The sequence below is a fragment of the Ovis canadensis genome, chromosome 5 (assembly GCF_042477335.2).
Source record: "Ovis canadensis isolate MfBH-ARS-UI-01 breed Bighorn chromosome 5, ARS-UI_OviCan_v2, whole genome shotgun sequence".
Classification (NCBI taxonomy): Eukaryota; Metazoa; Chordata; class Mammalia; order Artiodactyla; family Bovidae; genus Ovis; species Ovis canadensis.
Genome location: NC_091249.1, coordinates 116,020,934 through 116,034,550, shown reverse-complemented (window position 1 = coordinate 116,034,550; position 13,617 = coordinate 116,020,934). Strand labels below are relative to the sequence as shown.

At 39.6% G+C, this 13,617-nt stretch overlaps 1 long non-coding RNA gene across 2 annotated transcripts in view; it reads right to left on the bottom strand.

The window, feature by feature from the left end:
- LOC138440551 (uncharacterized) overlaps window positions 1-13,617 on the bottom strand; it is a 460,131-nt gene that overhangs the window by 352,217 nt on the left and 94,297 nt on the right. The gene's annotated exons all lie outside the window — the stretch shown is intronic.

The following is a 13,617-nucleotide window of genomic DNA, read 5'->3' as shown; positions in this document are numbered from 1 at the left end:
ATGCTATCTAGGTTGGTCATAACTTTCCTTCCAAGGAGTAAGTGTCTTTTAATTTCATGGCTGCAGTCACCATCTGCAGTGATTTTGAAGCCCCCCAAAATAAAGTCTGACACTGTTTCCACTGTTTCCCCATTTATTTGCCACGAAGTGATGGGACTGGATGCCATGATCTTCGTTTTCTGAATATTGAGCCTTAAGCCAACTTTTTCGCTCTCCTCTTTCACTTTCATCAAGAGGCTTTTTAGTTCCTCTTCACTTTCTGCCATAAGGGTGGTGTCATCTGCATATCTGAGGTTACTGATATTTCTCCTAGCAATCTTGATTCCAGCTTGTGCTTCCTCCAGCCCAGTGTTTCTCATGATGTACTCTGCATAGAAGTTAAATAAGCAGATTTGGTAAAGCTGAATATAAGTGAACTGCTTCTTTGGGCTATTGAATCTTCATGGTCAACACCGCCCTGTCTGTATGTTCATCCATGCTGATAGAATGTGAATGGGAAATTGATTTTCAGTGCAGAATTAATGTACATGAAACTCACATTAGGGATGTTATCCAGTGAGTGCTAAATATAGAAAATGTTACAACAGGAAGTAATTTAGGATAACTTAGCTATGCATTCTTATTTTTAAAAAAAGAAGAAAATAGGTCATTGGGCATCACTAAGAAACTTACACAAAGTCAAGTCAGGATTCGAAAGTGGCTCTCTTGATCTCTAGACTTGTCTTCACTTACATTCTATTTGACACCATTCTTCAAGCTTTGTGAACAGAATTTCTTTAATCAAAACTAGTTAATTTTAAGGAAATTCTTAATCTCTGGAAATTGTATATTGCTCATCTTCATCAAGGTGCAATTTCCTGACACTATTTCTCTGGTTTATATTAAAGACATTTTAAAAGCCTTGTGACATATCAAATAACAAAGTTACACACATCATCAACTGTTCTCTTCATGACATTAACATAAGATAATCTTAGACATATGCATTACACTTAGTTTTATTGAGGGAAATTTTAAGAAAATGGTAAAACCATCTTTGGAAGTTCTGTAATTAGCTTTGCAGAGTCAGTGTATCAATATTAGCTAATTTCAATCAGATTAGTGTTTTATTTATGTATTTTATAAACATCATGATTTATATATTACTCTACCTATTCAAATATATGCTTTGAAAAATATACTTTACTTTGAAGTTATTAAGCCATGAGTAAATATTTAAACAGATTTTATACAAATTAGTATAATTCCTACCCAGTCTACTTTCCATTTCTTCCCTCTTAATATCTTTAATATCAGAAATAACAGCATTTCAACCACCTCTTTCCTTTTTCTTCTATCCTGTCCAATTGATCTCGGTGTTACTGATTGCTTTGTAGTAAAGCAGCATGAGTTACTACTTCTAAACAATATGATTCCACTCAAAGTGATGCCTTTGAGCTACCAATCATAGGCAAAGCACAGCATGAGGACTGTAATGCAAGATTGTGAGCTCTACCCATGAGCCACAAAGTCGTGCTTTTTCCATGTGTTTTAGTAATTTCCCATAAAAATTGGCTTCAGAGAATATTCTCATACTTTAAAACTCCAAAATTTAAAACAGAAACTTCTGTGACAATTTTTCTTAAAGTCACTCTTGGCCTTCCTAAGAGCAGCCATTGGTATTTAATTAAGAAAACAAAGGCAAATTCCCCATTGGTTTTCTTTTTGTAAATGTCATAGTACAATAAAATATCTTTTATTATGTAGGAGAGAAATGAAATGCTACTGCTTGTGTTCTTTTTTAAAACTTTTTTATTGGAATACAGTTGCTTAACAATATTGTGTTCTTTTTTGCTGTACAATAAAGTAAATCAGCTATGCATGTACATATGTTGTTGTCATTTAGCTGATAAGCTGTATCTGACTGTTTCACAGCCCCATGGACTGTAGCCCTCCAGGCTCCTCTGTCCATGGGATTTCCCAGGCAAGGAGACTGGGGTGGGTGTCATTTCCTTCTCCAGGGCATCTTCCTGACCGAGGCATCCGACCTGCATCTCCTGCATTGGCAGGCGGACTCTTTACCACTGAGCTGCCGGGGAAGTCCATCAGTCAGTCAGTCAGTTCAGTCGCTCAGTCGTGTCCGACTCTTTGCGACCCCATGAATCGCAGCACACCAGGCCTCCCTGTCCATCACCAACTCCCGGAGTTCACTCAGACTCACGTCCATCGAGTCCGTGATGCCATCCAGCCATCTCATCCTTGGTCGTCCCCTTCTTCTCCTGCCCCCAATCCCTCCCAGCATCAGAGTCTTTTCCAATGAGTCCACTCTTTGCATGAGGTGGCCAAAGTACTGGAGTTTCAACTTTAGCATCATTCCTTCCAAAGAAATCCCAGGGTTGATCTCCTTTAGGATGGACTGGTTGGATCTCCTTGCAGTCCAAGGGACTCTCAAGAGTCTTCTCCAACACCACAGTTCAAACGCATCAATTCTTCAGCGCTCAGCCTTCTTCACAGTCCAACTCTCACATCCATACATGACCCCAGGAAAAACCATAGCCTTGACTAGACGGACCTTAGCCGGCAAAGTAATGTCTCTGCTTTTGAATATGCGATCTAGGTTGCTCATAACATACACATATATTTCCTCTTTTTGGGATTTCCTTCCAATTTAAGTCACCTCAGAGAAGCATAGGGTTCCCTATGCTATACAGTAGTTCTCATTAGTTATCCATGTCATACATAATAATGTATATCCATCAATCCCAATCCCACAATTCACGCGCCTGCCTTTTTCTGCCTAGGTGTCCACACATTTGTTCTCTACATTCCTGTCTCTATTTTCGCTTTGCAAATAGGTTCATCTCTACCATTTATCTAGATGATACATATAAATGACATCATATATGTGTGTTGTCTAATCTTGTGAAGACAGAGGGAGAAATCTTCTACAAGCCCAGGAGAACAGCCTCAGAATGAAACCAACCTTGCCAGTATCTTCATCAACCTGCAGAGCTGTGAGAAAAGGTATTTTCTTAAATTGTTTAAGACACCCAGTCTGTGGTACTTTGTTATGGCACAACTAGCAAACAAATACAACACAAACTTATTTAAATTACTAACTCTCTCCACTCTGCATTCACTAAATATTCTGCTATTATAAAACTGGCAAGTGTGTGCTACTCAGCTTCTAGCTCTACATCCTCTTCAGTCATAGCTGACCTTCACCAGCAAAGGGGACAGAATACACTTTTACTGGGCTACCCATGGTGGACCTATGCAGCCTTGCTAAGGCAAACTGCCTTTTATGCAGAAGATCATAACTGTATCCATCTTTCTCCAGGAACCTTGATAATATTACACTGATGACACCTCTCTCCAAGGGATTACATTGAACACCCTTATTAAGGACATATCATTTTAACAGATTCTAGTCCATTTGGTTTAAATACATTCCTAATTTATAAATTCTACTTAATCTCTTGATGAAAGTGAAAGAGGAGAGTGAAAAAGTTGGCTTAAAGCTTAACATTCAGAAAATGAAGATCATGGCATCCGGTCCCATCACTTCATGGCAAATAGATGGGGAAACAGTGGAAACAGTGTCAGACTTTATTTTTGGGGGCTCCAAAATCACTGCAGATGGTGACTGCAGCCATGAAATTAAAAGACGCTTACTCCTTGGAAGAAAAGTTATGACCAACCTAGACAGCATATTGAAAAGCAGAGACATTACTTTGCCAACAAAGGTCCGTCTAGTCAAGGAATTAGAAGTTCATGGTTCACATACTGTTGAAGCCTGGCTTGGAGAATTTTGAGCATTACTTTGCTAGTGTGTGAGATGACTGCAATTGTGTAGTAGTTTGAGCATTTTTTGGCATTGTCTTTCTTTGGGATTGGAATGAAAACGGATGTCTTTCTTTGGGATTGGAATGAAAACGGACCTTTTTCAGTCCTGTGGCCACTGTTGAGTTTTCCAAATTTGCTGGCATATTGAGTGCCAACACTTTCACAGCATCATCTTTCAGGATTTGAAAGAGTTCAACTGAAATTCCATCACCTCCACTAGCTTTGTTCATAGTGATGCTTCCTAAGGCCCACTTCACTTCACATTCCAGGATGTCTGGCTCTAGGTGAACGATCACGCCATTGTGATTATCTGGGTCATGAAGATATTTTTTGTACAGTTCTTCTGTGTATTCTTGCCACCTCTTCTTAATATCTTCTGCTTATGTTAGGTCCATACCATTTCTGTCCTTTACCAAGCCCATCTTTGCATGAAATGTTCCCTTGGTATTTCTAATTTTCTTGACGAGATCTCTAGTCTTTCTCACTCTGTTGTTTTCCTCTATTTCTTTGCACTGATCACTGAGGAAGGCTTTCTTATCCCTCCCTGCTATTCTTTGGAACTCTGCATTCAGATGGGTATATCTTTCCTTTGCTTGTCACTTCTCTTCTTTTCACAGCTATTTGTAAGGCCTTCTAAGACAGCCATTTTGCTTAATTGCATTTCTTTTCCATGGGGATGGTCTTCATCTCTGTCTCCTGTACAATGTCACAAGCCTCTGTCCATAGTTCTTCAGGCATTATGTTTATCAGATCTTTCCCCTTAAATCTATTTCTCACTTCCACTGTATAATCATAAGGGATATGATTTAGGTCATATCTGAATGGTCTAGTGGTTTTCCCTAGTTTTTTCAATTTAAGTCTGAATTTGGCAATAAGGAGTTCATGATCTGAGCCACAGTCAGTTCCCAGTCTTGTTGTTGCTGACTCTATAGAGCTTCTCCAATTTTGGCTGCAAAGAATAAAATCAGTCTGATTTTGGTATTGACCATCTGGTGATGTCCATGTGTAGAGTCTTTTCTTGTGTAGCAACACAAGAGATATTGTCCAGAGTACTCTACTTAATAGGTATTAATTTGACAAATTTATAACATCACCTAATATGGGATTCATTTAAGACTATACTTCCACTGCCCAGAAAAATCTTTCTCAATATTCAGATTTTAGAATGTGGATAATTAATCTAGGTTCTACCTCTGATCCTTTCCAGAAAATTAAAATTAATCTTCCCAGACCATTCTCACAGACAATGCAGACCACCAAGTTGGGACATTAAAAAACAAAACAAACAAACCAAGGAAGCCCACATTTACTTAGTAAATGAAAATCAAATCTAGAGATAATAATGGCATTAATACCATATCCTATAATAAAATCAGACAGCAACCCCTCCGTAGTCATAATACATGCTAGAGATAAATCTACATCAGAAAAAAAAAAAAAAAAAACAGTCTGTCAAATGCCGCTGCACACCATTCTGCTGACTCTTGGTCCTGTTATTACTGGTCTGAGTATTTTCATTGATATGTGATCCAGAGGCTCAAGCTCTTCAACTAAGTCATTGCTTCAACCAACCACAGTAAAGGCTCCCACATCATTGGATTTGGCTGACTGAAGATGTCCCTGTCACCAATCAAACCAACGGCTGAGACATGGGCCCACAGTCACTGGCTCAACTGGAAGAGCATAGCTACAGGTTAATGCTGAAGTCTCACCTCCAGCCACTAACACTTTAACCGGTGACCGTCTGACACTGGGTGAGAAAATGCACCCAAAGCAGGCCATGCGATTTAAAATCTGTGTTCAGGAGAACCCCTTGCCTTTTCCATCTGGGCAAGGTTTTGGATTCTTGGGCTCTTTCAGATTCAGCCACCTTTAACCGGGGCTTTAACTGTGCCTGTCAGATTCCAGCATGTGGTTCAATGACAGCAGTGTCAGATGTTCTGGCATCATCTTGGCTGGCTGTGCCTCCACAACGCCCTTTGATTTAAAAGGTACACAAGTTGAATTCCCAGACCCACAGGTTCCTTCAAATTCCACAAGTGGCTCAGCTTTATTATAATACCATGTATTCACCAAAAACATCAACCAAAGATAGGAACGGATACTCCAGTTGCACACCCCAGACATCACTGCATGAGGAGCTCACCCCATTATCTACCAGGAGAAAGCGTCACTTCGGAGCACATTGCGCCAACCCATGATGTAGCTGCTCGGGATGACTCTGCACCACAGACGACGCAGCCCCGAAACAGACCACTGTCCCAGCAGCGTCTACAGCCTGCTTTTCCTAAGTCATTGACAAGTTGGACCTGACAGTTTTCACTTCCCTTCCTGCAGTATTAGGGATTTTGTTACATCTCATGAACCTGATATTTATCTCAGGGACTCCTTATCAAGGAGTTCTTGGTCCTCCTGGACTCCTTGATGTCTGCCACAATGTACAGCTCTGTCCTCTCACACCTGAAAAGAAATTTGATAGAGGTGGGTACTAGTCCATATCTGTACCATTCAAAATATTAGTGGAGATTATTGCTTTCTCCAGGAGGTACTTGTTTATGTTGGTCTACTCCTTGATCCCCTCGGGAAGAGAATTCTCATTCTCCAGGACCTTCTTCTACTCCCTCCACCCAGCTTTCCAAAATGACCCTGCCCTGTGACTCTGGCTGTGTCCACCAAAGCAGCCCTTCCTCCTGCTTACACACGCCACCTTCCCTTCCTATCAGCTCAGAAGCTCCAACATGACTGCTGAACCTGCCGCCTTGACTCAAGGAATACAGAACATATTATTACAATGAACAACATATGCATAACTCATGCTTTTAATACACTTTACAACTCCACTAAAGACCCTGAAGTGCCAGACCTGTTTTCCTGGTTAAGGTTATATAACTGATTTTGTTATTAGACTATAAGGAATTCTAATACTTCGATTTGTTTTGCTCCATTTTATTCTCATAATAAAAGTTTTCTGTACCACATAGGGGATATAGGCAACATTTTATAATAACTACAAATGGAATATGACCATTAAAAATTGTGAATTACTATACTGTACACTTGTTACTTATATAATAGTATGCATCAGTTACACTTCAATTTAAAAAGTTGCTTCCAATTCTGCTTAGGGCAACGTATGCAGGTGTGTGTGTAAGCACGCGCATGCATGTGTGTGTGTAACTTAGTCTTATGGGATCTCATTTCCCCAACCAAGAATTGAACTTGTGCCATAACAGTGAAAGCAATACGGAATACACAGTTTTAGTTTTCATGTTCTTGTTCTCAATTATATATATATATATAAACTATTTAATATATTCAAGAGGTTATAATCTGTGAGTTAAAAATAATTACCAAAAAAGAAAGCAAACCCCAGCAATAACCATTTCCTGCTATCCATCTTAAGACACACCTCAAAGTTACTGTGTGTGTGTGTGTGTGTGTGTGTGTGTGTGTGCGTCCCCTCTCAATCATGTCCTGACTCTTTGCTACCGCATGGACTGTAGCCTGCCAGTCTCTGCTGTCCATGGGGTTTTCCAGGAAAGAATGCTGGAGTGGGGTGCCATTTTCTTCTCCAGTGGTTCTTTCCCCCCCAGGAATCGAACCCAAGTCTCTGGCAACTCCTGCACTTGCAGGCAGATTCTTTACCTCTTAAATCCTTGCAAGTCTTGCTCTAATTACCACTTTCATTCCCAAACAGAGGCAATCACTATTGTTAAATGTGTATATAATTTTGCCTTGATTTTACACACAGCTTTGCTGAAAACGAAACACAGTGCTTGTGTATATTGTGTTCTGCGTGCTTTGACATCTGCACAAATGGATGTTTGTATATATCCTTCTGCATCTTGCTTGTTTGGCTCAGAGATTCATCCATAGCTGTAGCTGTTACATAGTCTCTATAGCACTGTATTCAACTGTATTTTATTTATCCATTCTTCTCCTGTTCTCCTGATGAATGTTTCCATGGATTTTTTTTATTAATTTATTTTAATTGGAGGCTAATTCCTTTACAATATTGTGATGGTTTTGGCATACATCAACATGAATCAGCCACGGGTGTACATGTGTCCCCCCGTCCCAAAGCACCCTCCCACCACCCTCCCCATCCCACCCTTCTGGGTTGTCCCAGGGCACCAGCTTTGTGTGCCCCATTTCATGCATCGACCTGGGACTTTGACCCAGGTTTGAGGCTGGTTTCAGGCTGGTCACTCCTCTAATTGAGCACCTGGTTAAACTTATATCCCGATGCTTTCTTTCTCTGGCTCCCATATCCCAGAGTTACCACACATTAGCCCTCACTGGCCCAAGGCAAGGAGCAGACCACTAGGGACAGTCCCCATGCCTTGCCTAGACCTGAGAAATCATTTAAATTGGCAGCTCCACAGGTAGCTACAAAAGCTAGCCAACCCTACCCCCCTGTCAGACATAAGCTGCCCACAGTAGCTCCCGCTTGCTATTCATGTGTCCCTGAGTGCAACCCACTGCGTGGCCTTGCCTGGCAGTTTTCTTTGTCTGCATCTTGAGAATAATGAGTTTTGTCTTTCATCTATGTGAATGTCATTGTGTTGTGTCCTGTCATCAGAAGAGTCTTTTTTCTCTTGTAAAATATGTATGCAAAAGACACCCCGGCAAGAAACCGTATCTGGAATTAAGTAAAGTTGATAGATTCGGGAAACTAACCAAAGGAAAAACTGCCTATTGTCTAGGTGAAATAAACTGTGCTGTGTTTCGGAGAACTCTAAATAGATCCATCACCCCAGGCATGATCTATGTTTCTCCAAACTGAGATGTCTTGAATTTAAGCATTATATTTGATTTTCAAACAGTGCACACCTGCCTTCCAAGCTTTCATCCAAAGTCTCTTTCTGATCTAAATGTCTCCAATGAGGAGCTGTGGTAAATTTTTGACTTCTGAGTATCTATGATGAGTTAAAGATATCTACAAAAATTATATGAAAAATTTTAAAGTCTAAAACTAATGGTGTGACTTTTTATACCACTTCAAAATTATGCTGGTGGTCTCTGTTTGGTAATGTAATAATGATAATAGTTTGGAAATGGAACAGAAAACATAGGTAATATTAAAATGATAATTAATACTATTAACTAGGGTTTTTTAATTCTTAATAAAAAATACACTTTGAGAAAGTGATTAGAGCTTGAAATACAAATATACTGCCTGTATTCCTTGATTACCAGCATGCTATTAGGCACATAAAGTAATATATCTAAGTTCTGATGTACTTATAGGAAGATAATTTATACTAACTACCTCATGGGTTGTAAGTATTAAGTGAATAGTGGGAGTGTAAACCATTTAGTGGAGTTCACAGTATGTAGTATGGACTTAATAAATGATATATAGTGTTAGCAATATTAATATTTCAATTATTAACTCATATTAAGGGATATCTCAGGTCAGTTCAGTTCAGTCACTCAGTCGTGTCTTACTCTTTGCGACCCCATGAACTGCAGCACGCCAGGCCTCCCTGTCCATCACCAACTCCCGGAGTTCACTCAGACTCACGTCCATCGAGTCGGTGATGCCATACAGCTATCTCATCCTCTGTCGTCCCCTTCTCCTCCTGCCCCCAATCCCTCCCAGCATCAGAGTCTTTTCCAATGAGTCAACTCTTTGCATGAGGTGGCCAAAGTACTGGAGTTTCAGCTTCAGCATCATTCCTTCCAAAGAAATCCCAGGGTTGATCTCCTTCAGAATGGACTGGTTGGATACCTTTGCAGTCCAAGGGACTCTCAAGAGTCTTCTCCAACACCACAGTTCAAAAGCATCAATTCTTTGGCGCTCAGCCTTCTTCATAGTCCAACTCTCACATCCATACATGACGACTGGAAAAACCATAGCCTTGACTAGACGGACCTTTGTTGGCAAAGTAATGTCTCTGCTTTTCAATATGCTATCTAGGCTGGTCATAACTTTCCTTCCAAGGAGTAAGCGTCTTTTAATTTCATGGCTGCAGTCACCATCTGCAGTGATTTTTTTTTTGAACCCCCCTCCCTAAAAGTCTGACACTGTTTCCACTGTTTCCCCTTCTATTTCCCACGAAGTGAAGGGATATCTAGGCACAAACTATTTTTAAAATAAAAGCAACATCAGCTGAAATAGGTGCTTGATGAATCCTTAGTTACCAAAATGATATAGTTGATAAATATGGACAAAATATGCACCAGAAGGGTTGTAAGCCAGCCCTATCCCATCTTCCAACAGCTGGGAAACGATGTCAAAGAACAGCAAAGTTTTCAAAGCCCTAAAATGCCTACCATGTTATTAGAAGAATTCCAAGCAGCCCAAGCAACAAAAAGGTCTGTCAAAAATCATGCTTGTACCCTTGAGAAGACCCCAAATTCTCAGATATGTGCAAGCCATCTTATCAAATATCATCTGTATTTTAAGATTCCTTAAGCTCAAATCCAGCCTTTCCTTTGCTTTAGGTAGAAAATGTATTACAGTTTTCAGGCACTTCTCAAGTTTTTGTGTTATTTGAAGGACACACTGCCATTGGATTTAACTTAATAATTTTAATTTCCCTTCACATTTTAGCAATTCATTCCATTTCCTAAACTATATTTCTAAACCACACGTTTCCTTGTATTTTTTGTATTACTCACATAGGCTATAATCATTAGGAAATGATTATTTTTGCTATATATCAAAATCAGACCATCTGAGCAAATGTATTCATAGAAACTGAAGTCCTGTAGAACCAGTTATTAATATTCCATGAATAAATGCATTCATGAGAAAATGATTTGAAGGCATAGTTCTTCTTAAAAATAGATGAACTGATGCTTTTTCATTTTAGTTTCTATGAAGAGTTATTCTGATATTCATAGAATAAATGATCTATATAAAAGTGCTAAAATGATATCTACCCAATAATGTAGACTTTGTTTTTTTTTATGTCAAATCAATAGGTTTTCAAAGCGAATATGTTAGCATATCAACTGAAAGATAATTTTCTATACAATCTCACTTAGTCCCAATTTCAACATATCTATATTAAGCTAGATATTAGGAGAGTTTTAAAGAATATCCATTTTCTAATCTGTAATTGTGATGCAAGATAGAAGAACACAGACTACAAATCCTCAAAGTAACTAACAAAGAAATAAATTATGAATATTATACAATGTTTAAAGTACAAAATTTATTATGCTATTTATAATAAGTAACTCTGCTAAATTACCATTTATTTCTAAATTCACTTTTAAAATTGAATATCAGAATGAAAGTACATTGCAGCCCTCTTACTTCACCTTTCATTCAGGTGAGCGTATGTTGTGCCTGTGTGTGTGCATGCTCAGTCGTGTCCAACTCTTTGAGACCCCATGGACTGTAGCCCACCAGGCTCCTCTGTCCATGGGATTTTCTAAGCAAGGATACTGACTGGGGTGGGTTGCCATTTTCTACTCCAGGGGATCTTCCTGACCCATGGATCAAACCCACATCTCACGCATCTCCTGCTTTGGCAGACAGATTCTTTACCACTGTGCCACTTCAGAAGCCCAAGTACAATCAACTTTCTTAATTTTAATGTTCATGGTTTTAACTCTACTTGGGTAAAGTATGTTTTCATAAATTTCTTTAATGTGCATATTATCTTACTAAATTTCATGATTACATACTGTATTTGTCAAAGTGACTCAGAGAAATAGAACCAAGAGGCTGTGTGTATACACAGAATGATGTTTATTTCAAGGAGGTAGCTCATGAAACTGTGGTGGCTTGGTGGGTTCAAAAGCTGATGGCAGGTGGCAGACCAGAGATTCGAGAAAAAATGTCATTTGGGTCCCAAGGCAGTCTGCTGGTGAAGCAGGATGAGCCTGAGTGATAGACGAAACCCAGGGTCATTTTGCTGGGAAATTCCTTCCTGCTTGGGAGAGATCAGCCTTTTGTTTTACTCGTTGAGTCTATTCACACCTTGGATCGGATGAGGTCCACTCACATTGTGGAGGGCAATCTGCTTTACTCAAAGTCCACAGACTGAAGTGTAACTCACCATCAAACACACTCAGAAATATCCAGAATAACGTTTCACAGAATATCTGATCTCTCATAGATACAGAGGACAAACTGTCTCACCAAAGGGGAGACAGGCTGGGGAAGAGGGGAAGCTAAGGAAATAAGAGGTTACGAACTTCCAGTTATAAAATAAGTCACGAAAATGCAATGCACAACACAGGGAATATGGTCAATAATCCTGCAGAACCTTTGCGTGCTGACACATGGTTATTAGACTTATGGTGCTCAATTAATAACACATAAATGTTGAGTCACTATACTGCATACCCGAAGCTAATATAATACTGTATGCCAACTATGTTGTTGTTCAGTCACCCAGTCATGTCCAACTCTTTGTGACCCCATGGACTGCAGCACACCAGGCCCCCCATCCCTCACCATCTCCCAGACTTAGCCCAAGTTCATGTCCACTGCATCAGTGATGCCATCCAACCATGTCAATTATACTTCAATAAAAATAAAACACCTGGTCTCTATGGCATAGCTAATTTGACGTAAGAAAATTGACCATCGCACGTTTCCACTTTCTTTATACCAATAGTAGCTCAATGGAACGCCTTTCAGTGCTCTGTGGGGACGTAGATGGGTGGGATGGGGGGCGGTGAGTTGAAGGGAAGGTCCAAGAGAGAGGGGATATATGTATACACATGGCTGATTCACTTCATTGTACAGCAGAGGCTAACAATATTATAAAGCAAATACACCCAAGTAAACAAACAAACAAAGCCTAGAAGTAAATGCTTGACGTGCTTTGATTTGATACTAAGATTTAACTATAGTTGATTATTATTGATGTATCACTGCTGATGACATCAGTAATGAAGCATCTTCCACCTCATATTCTACAGATAAAATTTTCTTAAAAGAAAGAAAAGTGAAAGTCACTCAGTCGTGTCCAACTCCTTGTAATCCCATGGACTATACAGTTCGTGGAATTCTTCAGGCCAGAATACTGGAATGGGTAGCCTTTCCCTTCTCCAGGGGATCTTCTCAACCCAGGGATTGAACCCAGGTCTCCCACATTGAGGGTGGATTCTTTACCAGCTGAGCCACCAGGGAAGCCCAGGAATACTAGAATGGGCAGCTATCCCTTCTCCAGGGGATCTTCCTGATCCAGGAATTGGACTGGGGTCTCCTGCATTGCAGGTGGATTCTTTACCAGCTGAGCTATAAGGAGAGCCTTGAAGAAAAGTTTCTCCCTTATATTACAGACTACATCTGAAAATATCACAATAAAAATATTACTGTCATTAAGTAACTTTTATTTCTTTCAGAAGGGGACGGCAAAGGGTCCCAGTAGACTGCAGCGTATAGAGAAAGGGTTTCTTGTCGTCTTACAATTCTCTGAGGCAGCATAATCCAGTTGATTTCAGAATCTGCATTTCTTATTTCATAGCAGGACTGAAAAGAACTGAAACGGAATGTCACAGAATGTGAGATAATCCTCCCTAAAACGGCATCCCTAAAGTTGTTCAACTTGAGTAATCAGTATCCTGTTCCTACTTTTTTCAGGCTTAATAACTTGAAATACCTTTCTCTTCCACTGTTCTTTCGCATTACACGCAATTTTTAAACTTGGTGTTGGTATGCAACATAGGTCGTTTTCCTTTCTCAATTTCATATTAAAACAGTCTAAGCTTTCATGTTTGGATTTTTGTTTCCTTCTTTTTACTCGCCTTCCTTGCTGCATTTATTTTCTGTTCACTTTTCTCCATCAGCATTGCCTGGATTATGATAAGAAATAACATTCC